At 51.7% G+C, this 18024-nt stretch overlaps 1 long non-coding RNA gene across 1 annotated transcript; it reads left to right on the forward strand.

Annotated features, from left to right (window-relative positions):
- Window positions 1-3590: 3590 nt before the first annotated feature.
- On the forward strand, window positions 3591-16350 carry LOC113604889 (uncharacterized). The gene is made up of 3 exons (XR_003426908.2): window positions 3591-3972; window positions 4969-5046; window positions 13570-16350. It is a non-coding gene; the product is annotated as an uncharacterized LOC113604889 (long non-coding RNA).
- The last annotated feature ends 1674 nt before the right edge of the window (window positions 16351-18024 follow it).

Consider the following 18024-nt stretch of genomic DNA (forward strand, 5'->3'; position numbering starts at 1 on the left):
CAGCCGGGACGGCCGAGGAGGGGGAGGGGAGAAGGAGGGGGAGGGGGAGAAGGAGGGGGAGGCGGGCCGAGGGAGGATGTGCTCAGCGGAAGCGGAAGCAGCTCCTGGAGGCCCCGCCCTGCCGCGTGCCCGCCCAGGCCTGGCTCCAGCCTCTCCGAAAGCACAAGCGGGAGTCCTGCTCCCAGTTCGCTGGCCCCGCGAACCCCGAGCAGCCTCAGTCCCGGTCCGAGAAGTGTCGCCGAGAGGTAGCGAAGAAGCGGGTTCCATGCCTGGTGTCGGGCCCTCGTGGACATTTCGTCCGGGGGGTGCCCGAAGGCGACATGAATCTTGTGCTGGAAAAACAGCCAACGCCTCTCCGGGTGTCGACCGGCCTGGTTGCAGAGGCGCAGGGCTGACGGCTTCGTTTGCACTCGGCTGACCGTCTCGGGGGGGATCAATGCCCCAGCACAGGCCCTGCTCGCGGTGTTGCGGGAGCACGTTATCCTTCTGAGTCCTCGTGGGGCTTTCTTCAAGGGCACTTATACAGGGAGCACCTTAACTTCGGCCAGCACAGGAGGAGGACGCACTGATCCCATACACCGACTTCTGGCCCCAAACACCGCACACTTGTCTGTGGGTCGCCCGTGAAACCGAGGCTGCGTGTCTGAGCTGGACTCTGTAGCCGTCCAGGGCTGCGGAGGTGAAGTCATAGGGGGCGAAAATGAGGCTTCGAGGCAGAGGAACAGTTGTGCCTCTGCTGCTCCCTGTCCCCGGCGCCACCCACAGGGCAGACACGCCACCTGGACCGGATGTGGCACGGCCCAGAAGGGGGCCTGGGGTCTGACGCTGGAGTCCGGACTTGGAAAACAGAGAGCCCAGGGCCGACTGCGTTGGGCGTGCAAGGATGTGGTTGTGTCCTCAGATTCCTCTGCATGGATCTCCTGGCGAAGTGACGTCAGCTTTGAAAATCAGGGGTGCAGGGGGAGGAGGCAGGAGGGAGGGAAAAGGAAGAGGGGAAGGAGGAGGTGTAGGAGGAGCAAAGTTAGGAGCGAGGGAGCCCGAATCTGAGGGCACATGGGGGCTGCAAGGGTGTGGGGAGGAGGGGGGGTGGGAGGGAGGAAGACCCTGCCACTCCCCTAGTCCCAGAGCTTGCCCAGCAGGAGTAAGACTGGCAACGGGATTCCAAGTTGGGAGGCCTGGGCTTAAATCCCAGTTACTATGCCCGTCAGTTGTGAGGCGACAAAAGACACAGAACTGGGTGAACTTCCTGCCAGGTGCCTGTAATAGTGTCTCAGTGTCCACGTCTGTCTGCATCCATCCAGCCACCTAATCATCCCTTGGTCATCTGTTATCTATCATCTATCTGTCATGTCTCATCTGTCAATCATCTATCATCTGTCATGTCTCATCTATCTATCCTCTATTGATCATCTGTCTGTCATCTCTCAATTATCCGTCAGGGACTTCGGGTTGTATCTGTAGGAGTCACAATTTCTCCATGGTCAGTAAAAATGTCAGGGAAACATACCTGACTCCACTTTGCAGGGCTGAGCAGAACCACCGCCTTTATGATATATCTTGTCCTGTAATACTTTGCGTGTGAACATTTTGTTTCCCCATAAGGACTGTGACTCTTGAGGTACGAATCGGGCTTTCTTTGCCTCATTTCTCTGACAGGCACCAGCGTGCATATGTGGCTTTTGGTTGAAGGGTCTTTTAAAATATATCTGAAGTTCATTTGCAGGAAAAGTATCTGCAAGCACCAAGCCCCAGAAGATCCCTCACCCCCACAAAGACTAGTTTTGAATGTCAGAAGATATTTTCCTTCACGGATAACAAAACCATTGCCATGTATTTTCACTTTGCCTAAGTAACCTAAACACCCTCATCCCCAATGCCAAGAAGGACACTTACCAGTTGCTGTTTCGATAAAAGCGGGACAAGTAGATAACTACATATATGACGAGGACCTCGTGCTGCACTGCGTGACAAGAATGCAGGCTCCGCCTCCTGTCACGGTCAGTGATGACTCAGCTCTCTCCACAGTTCCAGTTAATGACCTGCTAATAAAATGGCTGCAATCTTGCCTGAGAAATATGTTGCCAGCTGATTCATGTTTTTAAACCTACAAAGATAAATGTCATGCTGTACTAATGGAAAGAGAGATTACTCATGTTTATGAGATTTTTTTTTCCAGGAAAAAAGAACTTTTCAAAATGCTTTCAAGAACCATATTGAATTCACTATATTTTTTCGTAAGTAGAAATCATGGCCCAAAGTAGACATCCACTGATTGCATCGCATATTTTCCATGAAACACTGCTAGTTTCACAGGACAAAAGAAGGTCCAGAGCCTGTTTTGAAATATGCATCCTCCATAGTCAGAGATAAATTGAAAGGTTAATCATACTGGTTTTTCATGAAGAATTGTTACGATAATGTTCTGGGTGGTTTCAGGGAAAATAATTCCATGATTGTTGAAATCTATGCACTTCAGCATTGTATGAGTATTTCTTAGAACAAGTTAAAACAAACTCTAAGCTCTAAGAGAAAAACTGAGGAATTTTATGCCCAAATTCCTGAAATCCATACTCATATGGCACACTTCAGTGACAGTGAGGACTTCTAATGTTTTGTGAAAATACTAACAGAATAAATGTTCACCGTATTTTCATTATAAGTTGTAAAAGACATTTTTACCAAATCATTATATTCCTTACAAAATTAAAAAAAAAACCCTCTCATCTTTAGGTTTAACAGAAAGCCACTTGGCAGTGTCTACTGAGTAATCCTTTATTTCTTTCACATTTTCCCTTGTGCAAAGATGCCGTAGAATCCTGTTATGGGACAAGTTGGAAGGTGCTTTCAGATGACCGAATATTTCATGTTTCTCCAGAGGAGGTAGAACAGTGTTATTACCCCCCGTCCACACAACACTTTGAAAGGCTTACTACCCTGCAAACAAGGACGACAGAAGAGGACGTCACCCAACAGGGGTTTTCAGGAACACGGGACAGGCCATCGACACAGAGCAAGCCAGCGAGCTAATGGAGAAGGGGTGCAAGCAGATTAGAATTTCATCAAGAAATAAGATCCTTGCAATTAGTGAGCGCTTGCCCTGTGCTAGAGCTCCGTGCACGGCAGCTCGTGTGTTAGGTACCTGAGTGTGAATATACCCAAACCGTGCTGCACGCACGAGGGGTGAGGGGGCGGCAGAAAGCTGGTGGTCAGCCGGGTGGGTGGTGCTACAGCGTCGGGAAGATGACGTCAGCGGCCAGTGGGTGGCCGTGGCTCAGGGTGCCGTCAGCGTCAGCGGTGGGGGGTGCCTCAGGAAGGTGACTCAGCGTCAGTGGGTCAGGTCAGGGTGAGGTGCGCTGCAGCGCTGGCCTCGGGAAGGGGACGGTCAGCGGGGTGGCAGCCGGGGAGGCGGTCGCGGTACGGGAGCGTGCAGCGGGAAGGTGACGTCAGCGGTCAGCCGGATGGGTGGGCGGTGCTACAGCACCGGGGAGGGGACGTCAGTGGTCAGCGGGTAGACGGCACTGCAGCGTCGGGAAGGTGACGTCTGCGGTCAGCGGGTGGGCGGTGCCACGGCATCAGGAAGTGACGTCAGCTGCTGTAAGGGCAAGCCCGCCCCACGTGGTGGCCTCCGGCCGCAGAAGCCACGTCACCCTCTGTGCGCCGCATGGCTGGCCTGCTGGGTGGCCTGGCCACTCCGTGCACGGGGAGGGGTGACATGGATTTGCTGACTCGGTGGCCTCACCGCCGCCCACCAGAAGCGCACCAGTGTCCCTTTCTCCCTCTCCCCACAAAGGGAAACCTGGTCTGCTCTTGTCTAAGGCAGCCGCCCTCAGCCCAGCTGCGGCACCCCGCCCATCCCGGGGTCATGCGCCACCACGTGCCACCCGGTCAGCGGCCCGGGATGAGGCCCCCTGCTCGCCGGCCTCTGACTCCAAAAGCAAGTTTCTGCCCCTTGGCAGGCAGAGGAAGGGCTGGGTAAGTGATTAAAAACTCCCAGAACACAGAACAGACACAGAGGTCCTGCGGGGCGGGGGCGGGGAGGCGCTGCCTGCACCGCGGACACGCACGTTCACACTGGGCCCCGACTGGGCCACGGAGACCTAAGCAGCGAGGAAGGACCCCCAACGCTTACCCTGCCCAGAGCCTCAGCAGATGACCATCGGACGCCATCCGACGTCCTGGCAAGAAAGCGTTTTGGGGGGGGGGTTGGGGGGGGTCGAGCCAGGCAAGTTCCACACTAAGTCTCGACAGCAGACCCAGAGCTCCTCTTCTGTTTTCACGTGAAATTCACCGGGAAGAAGAGTTCTGCCTCCGCTTGGCCACACTGGGTGCGAGAGGGCAGAGCTGCAGAGATTTCTGCGGTGAAACCCCTCCCTTCTGCAGCCTCGCGGCCCCCGGGCTCCCGTCCTCGTGCAGGGTAGACACGCGTCAGTCACACACTGACTACACCATCCGCGTCCATGAATGACAAGACTTCATTCTTGAGCCCGTGGTAGCGTCTGAGGGGGACGTCACCTTACCAAAACTCAACTTTGATGATTACTGTCTTACTTTTTCCTAAAGTTTTCTTAATCCAACATCCTACCCCGAGGATTTGCTCCCACAGCCACCGCAGGGGCCGAGAGTGACATCATTCCTTCTCTCTGTCTGGGGCCCGCCCTCTGCTGCCTGACTTCTGGCACCCGAGGACACCGATTTCAAATATTCCGTCCCATTTTCTGGATGTTTATGTCCCAAGATGAAGTTTGGCCCAGTCCTTCCATGTAGCTGGTAGCAGAGGTCTGTGTCTGCTACTTTTCAAATGAGAAAAAAAGCCCTGATGTTTTAGTTCCTTTTCATAAAGACGTTTTTAGACAAATCTTTTAAATAGAATGAATAAACCAACGAACAATCTGGTCTTTCCATTTATAAAAATACATACATTATAGATCCTAAGATTTTCATTTGTCACCTGTTTTACTCTAAACACAGATGGTTCTTGGAGATCAAGCCACATGCCTGCCCGAATGGAATGCCCCATCCTGGCGTGTTCATCAGGGATGAAACGTAGTAAGTTTTTCTCTATTTTTTTTGAGGAAGGGGAGGGAGAAACAATAATGCAGGTGATTTCTTATCTAAGTTTTAAGGAAACCTACAGCACAGCCTTGGCCTCAATAAAATCTGTGTGCACACGTGTGCATGTATGTACACACGTGTGTGCACAGGTGTGAGTGTACATACGTGTGCTTTGTGGGCACGTGTGTGCATGTGCATGCGTATGCACGTGTATGTGTGCTGAATGCACGTATATGCCTGCACGTGTGTGCACGTGTGCGCGCATGTGTGTGCGTGGGGTGTTGGGTGTGTTTTCATTTGTTTGCTGCGTTTTTCTCCACTATCAAAGTTTGTCGTTGAAACGTGTTACGGTCTGAATGTTCGCATCCCCCAAAAACGTATGTTGAAATCCTAGTGCCCTGGGTGCTGGTGGTTGGAGGTGGGGCCATGGGATCAGGTCAGGAGGCTCCACCCTCCCCGGGGCCTTCTCACCACCCCTACCATGCAGACATGGTGAGGACTCTGGGGAAGGATCCTCACCCAGCAGGGGTGTTCCAACCCGGGCCCCCCAGCTTCCAGCACTGAGACGTGAATGTCTAGTCTGTATCTGACCGGGGGTGTGGTAGTTTGTCTTGCACCTGAGTGGGCTAAGACAAAACACAGTGTGTGGTTGCAGCCTTAAAACTCCAGATATTTCTACTAGGAGGATTGAAGTTTCTAAAAACGGCACATGTATAACAGGGGGCAGCTCCCTGTTGTGTTTTTCTCTCATCACATAAATTTCTCAGGCTGCCTTCCAGAACTCCCTGCAGCCAGTGGGTAACTCGTGTCATACAGCGTTGGGTGTGTACAGAATGTCAGGGTTCCTCCTAGCCTTCAGTGTATATTGTCCTCACTGGATTCAGTGCAGCAACAGACTGCCCATCTGCCGTTTGTAATGACTTCTTTCACTGGCTCATGACCTTAAAGGTCAAGAAGAGAAGACGACACAGTTATTGATGTGTGTGTAATATATAGTTTATGCTCTAAATGAGGTGTGTAGGCTACATATGTGAATAGAGGTGTGGGAAAATAAATGTTCTATTTTGACTTGGATTTTCTTAAAAAAGAAAATTCAGTATTAAAAATATTTTTACAATGGATCCTAGAAATATTTGTTGCATAAGTAACAAATTTGTATCTGAATATGGTTTCATTGGAAAAACAATGTGAAATATTTTTGGCTTACATTTTCGCTTAAGGTTTTTATAAGAACACGTACTATCATTATCACTTCAAAAGTTTTATGTGAAGATTCTGAAGATGACAGGTGGATTTCAGAGGAAGGTATTTTTAGACAAGTGAACAAAGTGCAGCTGAAAATGTAATGCAGAAACAGAATTATTAGAGTCATTCTGCAGTTAATTCAAGTGTGTTTTAGAAGCACTTTGTCACATTAAACACAGCCTTTAGAGTTGTGTTTGAGTCTGTTGGAAGTTGTTCCTTTAGGTGTTCCAAGCGCCAATGTCACGGGCACCTTGAACGATGCGCTCTGTGCACTGGAGTCACTCCTACTGCTCTGTCACGAAAGCCAGCACTGCACGCCTGCTTTAAGAAGCACACCGTTGCTTTCCCTGTTTCGCCTCTCACTGGAATTCTTGGGTCACCTCGCCCCAAACCTCCAGCCTCGGCTGACGAGTAGATGTTTTCCTGCTCATCCTGTCCAGCGTGTGGGACCCCAGGTTCCCAGTCCTGCGGTGGGCACTGAGGTTACAGGGTTAAGACATTATGGCCCATGATCTCCAGGTGTGTGCTCACGTGCCACGATGGGACAGGTATGTGAGGAGCTGAGTCCTGAGCACATCGGCCTGGGAGGGGGTGTGGTGAACACTCATGGGGGTGCTTCTTGGGCTCGCTCATGGCTGGTCCTTCTCTCCTTGTGGGTGCGGGAAGGACAGCACCTCAGTCTGTCCGGGGAGTGACAGACTAGAATTTCTGAATATTTACCTTGGCCAGACGGTAAGTTTTACGTGGGTGGGAAAGTGCTTATTGTTCCCAACTGCTGTGTACCTGGCACCAGTCCCCGCACCCACAGTGGGCACTGAAGGTGTTGTGGCGTTTGCTCTACTAATGGGCATTGTGTCGACTCCAGTGTTTCTCCATCACAAACAGTATGGCGTCCTGCCTCAGTAGTGTCTGCGTGTGACGATCTCTGCGGGGATCGCACACGTGGGTTCGTGGAGTCAGCGCCTCTGCAAGGTTCTTCCCACACGTTGACCAAACCACGTTGACCCATTTGTGCATCTGCCTCGGCGTACAAAAGCACCCATTTGTGGGGCGCCTGGGTGGCGCAGTCGGTTAAGCGTCCGACTTCAGCCAGGTCACGATCTCACGGTCCGTGAGTTCGAGCCCCGCGTCAGGCTCTGGGCTGATGGCTCAGAGCCTGGAGCCTGTTTCCGATTCTGTGTCTCCCTCTCTCTCTGCCCCTCCCCCGTTCATGCTCTGTCTCTCTCTGTCCCAAAAATAAATAAACGTTGAAAAAAAAATTAAAAAAAAAAAGTGCCCATTTGTGCACATCTTTACACCTGTTCATGTGGGCAAATCCTAGGCCCGTGAAATAACATCACATGGTTCTTTTGAGTTCTGTTTTATGCAAAATGTTAGCGAGGCTGACTGCCTTTCCAGAGGATTAACTGTGAGTTTCCTTATTACAAATTACCGTGTTCTGTGCATTGTCCATGTTTGGATTAGTCGACTCTTTCTTGTTGCTATTATTATGAGCTGAACTTTGTCCCCGTGAAGATCACATGTAGAAGTGGGCCCCCCAGTACCTCAGAATGGAGACAGGGTCTTCAAAGAGGCAAGTGAGTTAAATCAGGCTGTTTGGGGGCCCAGTCAACATGACTGGGGTCACTATAAGGAAAGGAGACCGGGACACAGACAGACATGTCTCCATGTGAATAAAGACAGTCGTCCACAAGCCAAAGAAGGAGGCTTCAGAAGGCACCAGTCCTACCTGGATCTTGGAGTTTCAGCCTCCAAACTGTGAGAAAATAAATTCTGTTTTTTATGCCCCTGGTCTGTGGTGCTTTGTTGTAAGACCCCTGCCCGGCCGACGAACATGCTGTGCAGTGGGGTTTCAGCACAAGCTGGTGATACTTTGATGTATGTTGTAAGTATTCTCTCTTAATGTCTACTTTGGTGGTATCTTCTTTTTTATGGAATTTATTTTTAAATAGCTCATTTTTTAAGGTATTTATTTTGAGAGAGGGGGGAGGGACAGAGAGAGAGAGAGAGAGAGAATCCCAAGCAGGCTCTGTGCTGTCAGCACAGAGCCCAACATGTGGCTTGAACCCACGACTGTGAGATCATGACCTGAGCCGAAATCAAGAGTCCGACGCTTAACTGACTGAGCCGCCAGGCCCCCCCAAATAGCTCATTTTATCCCCTTGTTCTGTGTGACAACTCTGTCATACATCCATACACTATTGTTACATCTGTCTAGGTCATCTGTGTCCTTTTGCTGACCACCTGTTCCTTTTCTTATCCATGACATATTGTGTAAGTTGATAGGCCACTTATAATTCCTGCTGTTTGTTGGGAATCTTCCGTCTGACTCTTGGTCTCCCGAAGCTTTGGCCTCCAGCCTCCATACCTCCATACAGGTATTAAATTCAGTTGAAGTATTCTTTCAGCATCTTGTTGGAGTTTTGATGGAAAACTCATCATATCATTAGATTAATTTAGGGACCATTGATATATGGACTGTGTTATGTCTTCTCATCTATACCCATTGTGTACATCCCCGTATATTCAGGGTTTTTGTCTTTGAGAACTTTAAACTCTTTCTCTCTAAAGTTTTTGTACATCTTATATTAATATCATCATTTGATAACTATTTTATTCTAGTATAAGTGGAATCTTTTTTCCATGAATATTCTTTTATTATTATTATTATTATTTTTTTAATGTTTGTTTATTTCTGAGACAGAGACAGAGCATGAGTGGGGGAGGGGCAGAGAGAGAGGGGGGACACAGAATCTGAAGCAGGCTCTGGGCTCCTAGCTGTCAGCACAGAGCCCGATGTAGGGCTCGAACTCACAGACTGCGAGATCATGACCTGAGCCGAAGTCGGACGCTCAACCGACTGAGCCACCCAGGCGCCCCTCCATGAATACTCTAATTGTTACTGTTGAAAATAAATACAATGGCTTTTTTAAAAGTTTATCTAGTTTGAAAGAGACAGAGACCGTATAAGTGGGGGAGGGGCAGAGGGAGAGGGAGGGAGAGAAAATCCCAAGCAGGCTCCTCCCTCTCCGCACAGAGCCCTACACGGGGCTCAAACTCATGACCATGAGATTATCACCTGAGCTGAAATCAAGAGTCTGATGCTTCCACGACTGAGCCACCCAGGCACCCCCTTCCTAACGAATGGGTAAGTATCCAGTACATACTCTCTAACGAATGTTTATGTATACAGTAAGTACTCACTGATGACTGCTTAGGTATCCAGTGGGTAGTCACTGCAGGCACACCATCGCACAGCACACCTCTAGAACTTCCGAATCTTGCAGAACTGAAGGTTCACGCCCTCCGAACCACATCTCCCCCGCCCTCCCCACTTCCTGGTGCCCACCATTCCGCTCCCTGCTTCTGTGGGTCTGAGGGCTCCAGGGACCCATGTAAGTGTAATCACGCAAGATGTGTCCTCCTCGGCCCATTTCACCAGCATGACACCCTCCAGCTTCATCCGTGCTGTTGCCCATGGCAGGGTTCCTTCACTGTACAAGAGAAGTTACACCCGTGTGCGCACACACCATGTGCTCTTTATCCGTCCCCCCCTTGGTGGACATTCTGTGGCTTCCGTGGTTTCAGTTCTTGTGGACAGGCATTGTCCAGGCATGGCCTTTTTAGGCTAAAGTAGCCTTGTATTGTCTTATGAATAGCTGCTCATATGCTATTTGTTATAAACCTCCTTTCATTTTAAAATCTTTCTTTAAAAACTGGTTATAATGATGATAATCAAAAGTGATATCATTTGAAGGGTTTTAGTCTAATGGTACTTTCAGTCTTCAATATTGATTTTGCTTTCGGCTGTATGCTTCCTGCTCATCACTTGTTTTTACCCATTTTACTTCTGCAATTCCACTGTCGTCTCTTCAAGCCAGCTTTCTCTGTTGCTGTGTAATCCATGGTGTTGTCATTTTGTATTTTATCTGACCTCCGAAACATTGCCTTGTATTTAATGTTGTTGAGAATGCAGAAAGCACTGTTGGCTGGAATTCATTACTATCTCTACAGTACAAATCTGCGCATTTGTAAAATGATAAGCTGTAGCTCCCTGAAAGTCAAGCCATGTGAGTTTTTTCAAATTTAAATCCTGATAATGGTGTTTCATTCTGTGTGGTTGGGAGTTGGATAAATGCTCTATGAATTTACTCGCAGCCACAAACAATTCTTCCCTGACCTTCCTTCCTGTGTCACATTCTTTTAATATGAAATTTATTGTCAAATTGGTTTCCATACAACACCCAGTGCTCATCCCAACAGGTGCCCTCTTCAGTACCCACGTTCTTTGTGCTAACTTCACCGTGACTAAGAACATGCTGATGGAGCAGTTAAATTACTTTTGTTTTCATTTATTCCCTGTAATTGTGGCTAACATTTTTGAGTGATCGCTTTGTGCTAGACAAGACTCTGAGCGTTTTGTAGCTTGATGAGATGTGAGAGCAAACCCAGAAAGACCAGGTGCTTTGCCCAAACCAACTCAGTAACTTCAAGAGGTGGGATTGAACCCAGGCAATTAGAGCAAAGCCCACAAGTTAGCCAATACATCTTAAGATTCCTTTGCTTATAAGATGTGGCTAGAAAATTAAAAATAAAGAGAACGCGAGGATAACTAATCATGGCAAAAATGGAAATAAAAACCAGTGATAATAACATTATCACTTAGAAGTATTTTTGGAAGTGCTGCTTTGATTTGGTAGAGAAGTGGAATCTCGATATTCAGTGTGTAATGAGAACTCACTATTCAGCCCACACGGATGTACAACTGTCTCATTAATCTGCAGGCCTGTATGGCGTTAGAATTCTTTCAAATGAAAATGAAGTATTAACTGAGAATGAAAAGAAATCAGTGTCTTTCTCTGAAAGCAGGGACTGCTCAAACCTTTAAAAAATACGGTTTTGTATGTTTTCTGATACAAACTGCCATTTTCAGGAACTCGGTGCCGATGCAACATTTGACCAAACAATCTCACAAATGACTATTCAGAGCTCACCGTGCGCTAAGCCTTTTATGTGGACTTTACATCTGTTTTCAATGAAAAAGTCAAGGCTAAGAAAGTTCAAATCTAAATGCCAAGGTCACGCAGCCAGTGGATGATGATTCTCAAACCCAGCCTGAATCTCATGCTCACATCCTTGCACACTGCACAGCTTTTCACGGATTGTAAGTTCCAGAATTCGCTCCCGCTCTACTTTCTAGAGCTGTCTGTGATGTGGCTGCTTTGGTGACCTGAGATGATTCCTATGGGTTCCTGAGGCTGACCACAGACCCTGAATTGGGGCTCCCGGGCCCATCCAGCGTCTCCTGAAGGGACGGTGATGCTCGTGTGCTACCAGCATTGAGGGGGTGGAGGTGCTTACACGCCCTGGGCATCGGTGGAACAGCACTTCCCGAGAGCGAGGCAGGAAGGACCAAGTGTCAGCCACTCCTCACTGTGGTGGGAAGCACACTGGCCGCAGAGTCGGAGAAGGGCCGGATCCAAAGCAGCCGCTGCCAGCAAAGCGGGCTCAGTGTGAGAGCCCCTGCCGTGCGTGTACCCGGAGCACGGTTACACCCACTGTGCTGAGTGTGCCGTGTGGGGACCCACCTGGGCTGAGCCTCCGGGTCGTGGGAACAGGAGTTTCTGTGTGTAACAGCTAGGGGTCAGCCGGGGCTGCAAGCTAGCCTCAAGGGAGGTGTCATATGTTTTCAGTAAAAGGTGTGTGTGTGGGGGGGTGTGTGTGGGTGTGTGTGTGTAATAAACTCTTGGAAGCTGAGAACCACCTTATGCTTTCGTATTCAGTACTTTGCCTTGTTGTTTTGTTGATTGTTTCCTTCTCTGTGCGGAAGATTTTTCTTTGGATGACATCCCAATAGTTTAATTTTGCTTTTGTTTCCCTTGCCTCAGGGGCCAGATCCAAAACACCCTATGATGTCACTCATAGGTGGAATTTAAGAAACAAAAGCAAATGAACAACATGATGGTTACCAGTGGGGAGGGGTTTGGGAGGTGGGGGGAATAAGGATGATGAGCCCCGATCACGTGTAGAACTGTTGGGTCAGCGTATTGTGCATCCAAAACCAATTCGACACTGCATGTTAGCTATGCTTGGATTAAAAATTTTTTTAAATGGTTGTTCATGTTTTGAGAGAGAGAGAGAGACAAAGCATGAGCAGGGGAGGGGCAGAGAGAGAGGGAGACACAGAATCCAATGCAGGCTCCGGGGTCTGAGCTGTCAGCACAGAGCCGGATGCGGGGCTCGAACCCATGAACTGTGAGGTCATGACCTGAACCGAAGTCAGATGCTTAACCAACCGAGCCCCCAGGTGCCTATACTGGAATTTTTAAAAACTTGAAGAAAAAAGAGTCACATCACGAAAGCAGAACAGTTCTCGTCTGAAACATTCAGCATGAAGGCAGCTTCTAAAATCAAAGGAAAACTTCAGCTGTGGGTTTCCCGTAGGACCAGGCAGCGTGGTCCCATATCTTCCACTTTCTAATTAGCTGCAGAACACCCAAGTTCACCCATAGAAATAGTCTCCTAAAGTAGAGATATTTTTCTAATAAGTTGAGACACAAGATGTTAAAGCCACATTAAAATCTATAATTAATAAAGGTACCGTGAGCTGAATTTCAATAAAGGCATTGACTCCACTTCTGAGTTATAAATTAGGAGGTCAAAAGCTTTTCATGAATTAAACTCCAAGAGAGGAAAGTGACATTGGGAGTACATATTTCAGAATCGTTTATGTCGCCTAAACATTGACCATTTCTATTTGCTACAGAAAAATTAGAGTGTCAGGTATGATTACTGAGGAAGCAGAAGCCAATGTCATTTCCTCCCGGCCAGCGGGGGCCGAGCGTCCCGCAAGCCGGGGGTCTGTTTCAGTCACGAAGTCTCTAATATACATCTCCTCAAACATTGCTTGTCCTTTAAACAGTGGGGTTGTTCTTTGAACTGAAATAATTAGCATATAAAGGGCAAGTCTTCTGTTTAAAGGAACTTAACGCATTTCAGATGACATCCCCTAGAAATGACCTTGGTTCCACGATGCCTTCAAATCAGGGTGTCTCTGCCAGGATGCGCTTTGCTCTTGAGATAAAGGCAAGGCGTTGCTCAGATGTGGAGGAAACCTTCGCGGCGATCCCGGCCTAAAGACTCACGAGTGTGTTTTTAATCAAGATCACAAGGAACGCTGTTACTGTTTTATTGTACTGATCTGCAGAACTCTAATAATCACCTAAATTAATTTTGTTAAACTTTTGATTCTCAGTTTTCCATTTATTTCAGTGTTTCAGAATGCTCTTTTGCCTTTCCGCACAAGGGGAGAGCACAGCCTTGATGGCCGTCGGGGCCTGTGGCTCTCCTCATCAGCATCAGTCTGTGTCGGCCCAGGCCCCGCGCACCTGCCCGTGACCTTGGGCACCTGGCTTCCTGCCCCCAGCCTTCAGCATCAAGCAGATGTAAAATTCATGTCCACAAAGATGATGATGTTTTTGAGGTTTAAATGAGTGAATGATTGCTACAAATAAAGAGAACTAGTAAAAATAATAACAGGCAGATTCTAATCCTTTCCTGTGCCTTTGTCGTCAGGTCTTGGAGCCTAGGATATCAAGCAAGCTATGTTCATCTTCCATGAACTCCACAGATTGGCCCCTGCACACAAGCTTGGCTTTCCAGATGCGGGAGGATGAGGGTCGTGGGCCCGTGATGCTGGGGGGACAGAACGCCGGGATACGGGACGATGAGGGTCGTGGGCCCTTGATGCTGGGGGGACCGGGCGCCGGGATGTGGTGGTGTTTGTTCTCTGCACTTCCTGTGTCTTGTCGGGTCGTTTGCTGTCTTACTTCAGAGATTCATTTTGCCCCATTCTCTCCTCCTGCTCCAACCGCATGCGTGTCCCTGGGTGTCTGGGCCTCTGTCCTCTTCATTCTTTTGCATCTGGAAAGTTCCTATTGACCTCCCGTCGGGCTCCCTGATTCTTTCCTGGGATGTGTCAAGTCAGCTCCTGAGGTACTTCTTTTGTGTCACCGTGTTTTGAGCCCTGGTGTCCCTCCCTCTCCCCCCTGCCCCCGTGTGTATACACATGGCACTCATCTGCCTGATGACGACCCCTTGGCATTGCAGTCCGTCCCTTTTCCCCACTAGAGACCCTCACGCGTGCGTCACACTTGCACCCCGTGCCTCGTACGGTCACTCCGACTGTGTCCTCTGGCTCTGGTTCTCATGATCGCTGTGTGTCTTCGGAGTGTGGCTTCTCCTGCCCTTCGGCTCGCCTGATTCGTTCTTGTTGGACGTCACACGCGTGGAGCAGGGCCGTGGGCTCAGGGCACTGTGCTGTGTGGCTGGAGCTCTGTCATCTCAGCCCCGGGGCCTGTGCTTTGCTCCCCACACTCTGCGTCCTGCCACCTCCGACTGACCCTCTGTCCCCGCGCTGAGGGGCTGGTCTGTAACCTTCTGACTGACCCTGCCTTCCCGTGGGCTGCGTGTTGGGGGGTGTTTCTGTGCCCCTCCAGGAGACCCCAGCCCCCATTCCCCTGCCATCCACAGCGTCCCCCTTCTATTCCTGTCCCCCATGGACATTTTATCCCTTTTACTTCTCCCCAGGGAAGGAGAGGTTTCTGTGTCTCCTCGGGTAAGCTCTGTCCCCTGGGATGCTGCAGACATGGTCTGGGAGGCCGCTCCATGTCCTGTCCCTGTCCCAACCCTTTTGGAGCCACAAGGCCACGAGAGCTTGGCCCAGTGCGGTGGCCCATCCGCATCACTGGTACTGTTCCTACCCCTCGTGGTTTCTGCGGCCGGTGAGTAGCCCTCAGCTGCTGTCCCCCTCTGATCTCAGGGTGTGCTTGCCCCGTGGCCCTGGTTCTCTGACGGTTGACACTTGTCCCCCAGAACCGGGATGTGGGGGCTGCACTGATGGACGATGTGCAGAGTCCCCATTTTCACGGGGCCTGACAGCGGAGAACTAAGAAGGAAGAAAAGTCAGCGAGTGGCTCACGAGTTAAGGCTGTGATGGGACGTGCTACCCGTGGGAAACGGTGGAAATTGCAGATCCCCAGGCAGCGTCTGCTGTAGGCAGGTTCTGGGGGAGGCTAAGCTGAGCCGTGAGGGACAGACAGACCTGGTGCAGCGAGGGGGCTGCAGGGGCAGAGAGGGAGCTGTTCTGCACAGCCACTGGCGGCCGGAGGCGGATTCTCGCGTAAAGTCCTCGCGCAGGGACTCGTCTGATGACCCTGTGATGGGCCGAACGGTGTCCTCTAACTTCGGTTTCTGAAGTCCCCAGCACCTCAGAATATGGCTGCATTTGGAGATGGGGCCTTTAAAGAGGTGACTGAGGTTAAGCGAGGTCATCAGGCTGGACCCTGGTCCCATCTGACTGGTGTCCTCAGGGGAGACGTCTGGACACAGGCAAGGGGTCGGTCGCCAGGCAAGGGTGAGGGCGGTTGCCCACAAGCCAAGTGGAGAGGCTTCAGGGGAGACCAGACCCGCGGCCTCCAGAACCGGGAGAGCCGCTGGATGAGCCACTGGATGTGGACACGGTGGACGTGGCACTTGGGAAGTCCCGTCGTCCGGCCAGGACTCCCGACCCGGCTGGAGTGTGGCCTCTGGCATTGCCTGAGCCTCTGGTGCTGACCCTGGCTGGTTCAGGAGCCCTACGGGGGCACCGTCAACTGTGTGGAGACCCTTGCGCCCAGGTGTGTGGGGTGTGGACGGCAGGGAGTGGGGGGAGGCAGAGGCCCGAGCCCAGGAAGCCTCCCCCCCGAGCCGCTGAGATTGGTCAGGAGGTGTGGATGGTCCTGCCCGCGCTCCTGCTGGCCCCTGAGTGTCGGGTTTGTGGGTCTTCATTTTACTGTGAAATGTGACTGTGTTTGGTAAAATGTACACTTTATGCTGCTTTCAGAGTTATTTGCTTCCAGGAAGAGGCAGCAAGGTCCTGCAGCAGGACTGTACTGAAGGGGTCTGATAGGAGGCCTGGGAAGGTCACTCCTTCCGTCAGCCCGGTGGGCTTCTCTGGGGCCAGCTGAGCCCTAGGTGGGAGGGGTGCGGCGGGGGCACTCTGGGGGGCATCGGCGCGAAATCTTTTCAGACCAGCGGGTGTGACAACCACTCCTCAGTAGGAGAGTCCTATGTCCCCTCACCCTGGGTGAGGAGTGCGCCGGTCTCAGGGGAATCCAAAATTCAGCAGAGATGAGTCCTTCCGACAGAAACCAGGCGTGAGGGCACCGCGCTCACAGGGGTGAGGTGTGACATGCGCTGCGCTCGCAGGGGTGAGGGATGAAGGGCGCTGCACTCGCAGGGGTGAGGCCTGACAGGCTTTCTGCTCACAGGGGTGAGGCGTGATGGGCACTGGGCTCACAGGGGTGAGGGGTGACAGGTGCTGTACTCACATGGGTGAGGAGTGACGGGTGCCGCGCTCGCAGGGGTGAGGGGTGAAGGGCGCCCTGCTCCCAGCGGTGAGGGTGAAGGGTGCTGCGCTCGCAGGGGTGAGGGGTGAAGGGCGCCCTGCTCCCAGCGGTGAGGGTGAAGGGTGCTGCGCTCACAGGGGTGAGGTGTGACAGGCTCTCTGCTCACAGGGGTGAGGAGTGACGTGAACTGTACTCGCAGGGGTGAGGGGTAATGGGCGCTGCACTCAGAGGGGTGAAGGGTACCACACTCACAGGGGAGGAGTGACGGACACTACACTCGCAAGGGTGAGGCATGACGTGTGCTGCGCTCTCAGGGGTGAGGGATGAAGGGCGCTGCACTCTCGGGTGAGGCCTGACAGGCTCTCTGCTCACAGGGGCGAGGAGTGACGTGCACTGCATTCGCAGGGGTGAGGAGTGAAGGGTGCTGCACTCGCAGGGGTGAGGCGTGATGGGCTCTGTACTCACAGGGGTGAGTTGTGACAGGCACTGGGCTCACAGGGATGAGGGGTGACGGGTGCTGTACTCACATGGGTGAGGAGTGACGGGCGCCGCACTCGCAGGGGTGAGGGGTGAAGGGCCCTGCTCCCAAGGGTGAGGGTGAAGGGTGCTGCACTTGTAGGGGTGAGGAATGACGGGCTCTGTGCTTACAGGGGTGGGAGGCAAAGCGCTCCCCACTTGCAGGGGTGAGGGGTGAGGGGCGCCCCACTCTCTGGGGTGAGGGTGAAGGGTGCTGCACTTGTAGGGGTGAGGAGTGACAGGCTCTGTGCTTGCAGGGGTGGGGGGAGAAGGGGTCCCCACTTGCAGGGTGAGGAGTGACAGGCACTACACTCGCAGGGGTGAGGGGTGATGGGCGCTGCGCTCGCAGGGGTGAGGAGTGAAGGGTTTGGGGTGACGGGTGCCCTGGCGTCCCTCCGGCTCCTGCCGTGGGACCCAGAACACTGCCTCTCGGAGGCGCCGGGCCACGCAGGGCTCCCCGGGACCGGGGCTCCCGCCTGCAGGCACCGTGGGGGGTGCTGAGTGCTCGGTTCCTCTGTCCCTCCAAAAGTGTACGAACTGTAACAGCTGGCACAGAATGTGGTTCGTGAACCCAAAACCATCACTGGGCTGGACGTGAAAACGTGTGAAGTTCACGCAGTGCCCCCGGCACCCCTGCAAGCCTCCCCCTGTGCCCTCTTGCTGCGTGGTCTCCAGAAGGCGGAGGGCGTCTCAGGTCCGGGTCACCGTGAGGGAACGCCGCGTGCTTCCTGTGGGATGACCGCGGGGTTACACAAGGCAGTGTGTGTGCCCTCCGGACTCCGCGTGCCTGCTGTCGTTTCCTTCTCCATGCGTTTCAATCTCA

Source organism: Acinonyx jubatus, chromosome A3 (assembly GCF_027475565.1).
Source record: "Acinonyx jubatus isolate Ajub_Pintada_27869175 chromosome A3, VMU_Ajub_asm_v1.0, whole genome shotgun sequence".
Taxonomy (NCBI): Eukaryota; Metazoa; Chordata; class Mammalia; order Carnivora; family Felidae; genus Acinonyx; species Acinonyx jubatus.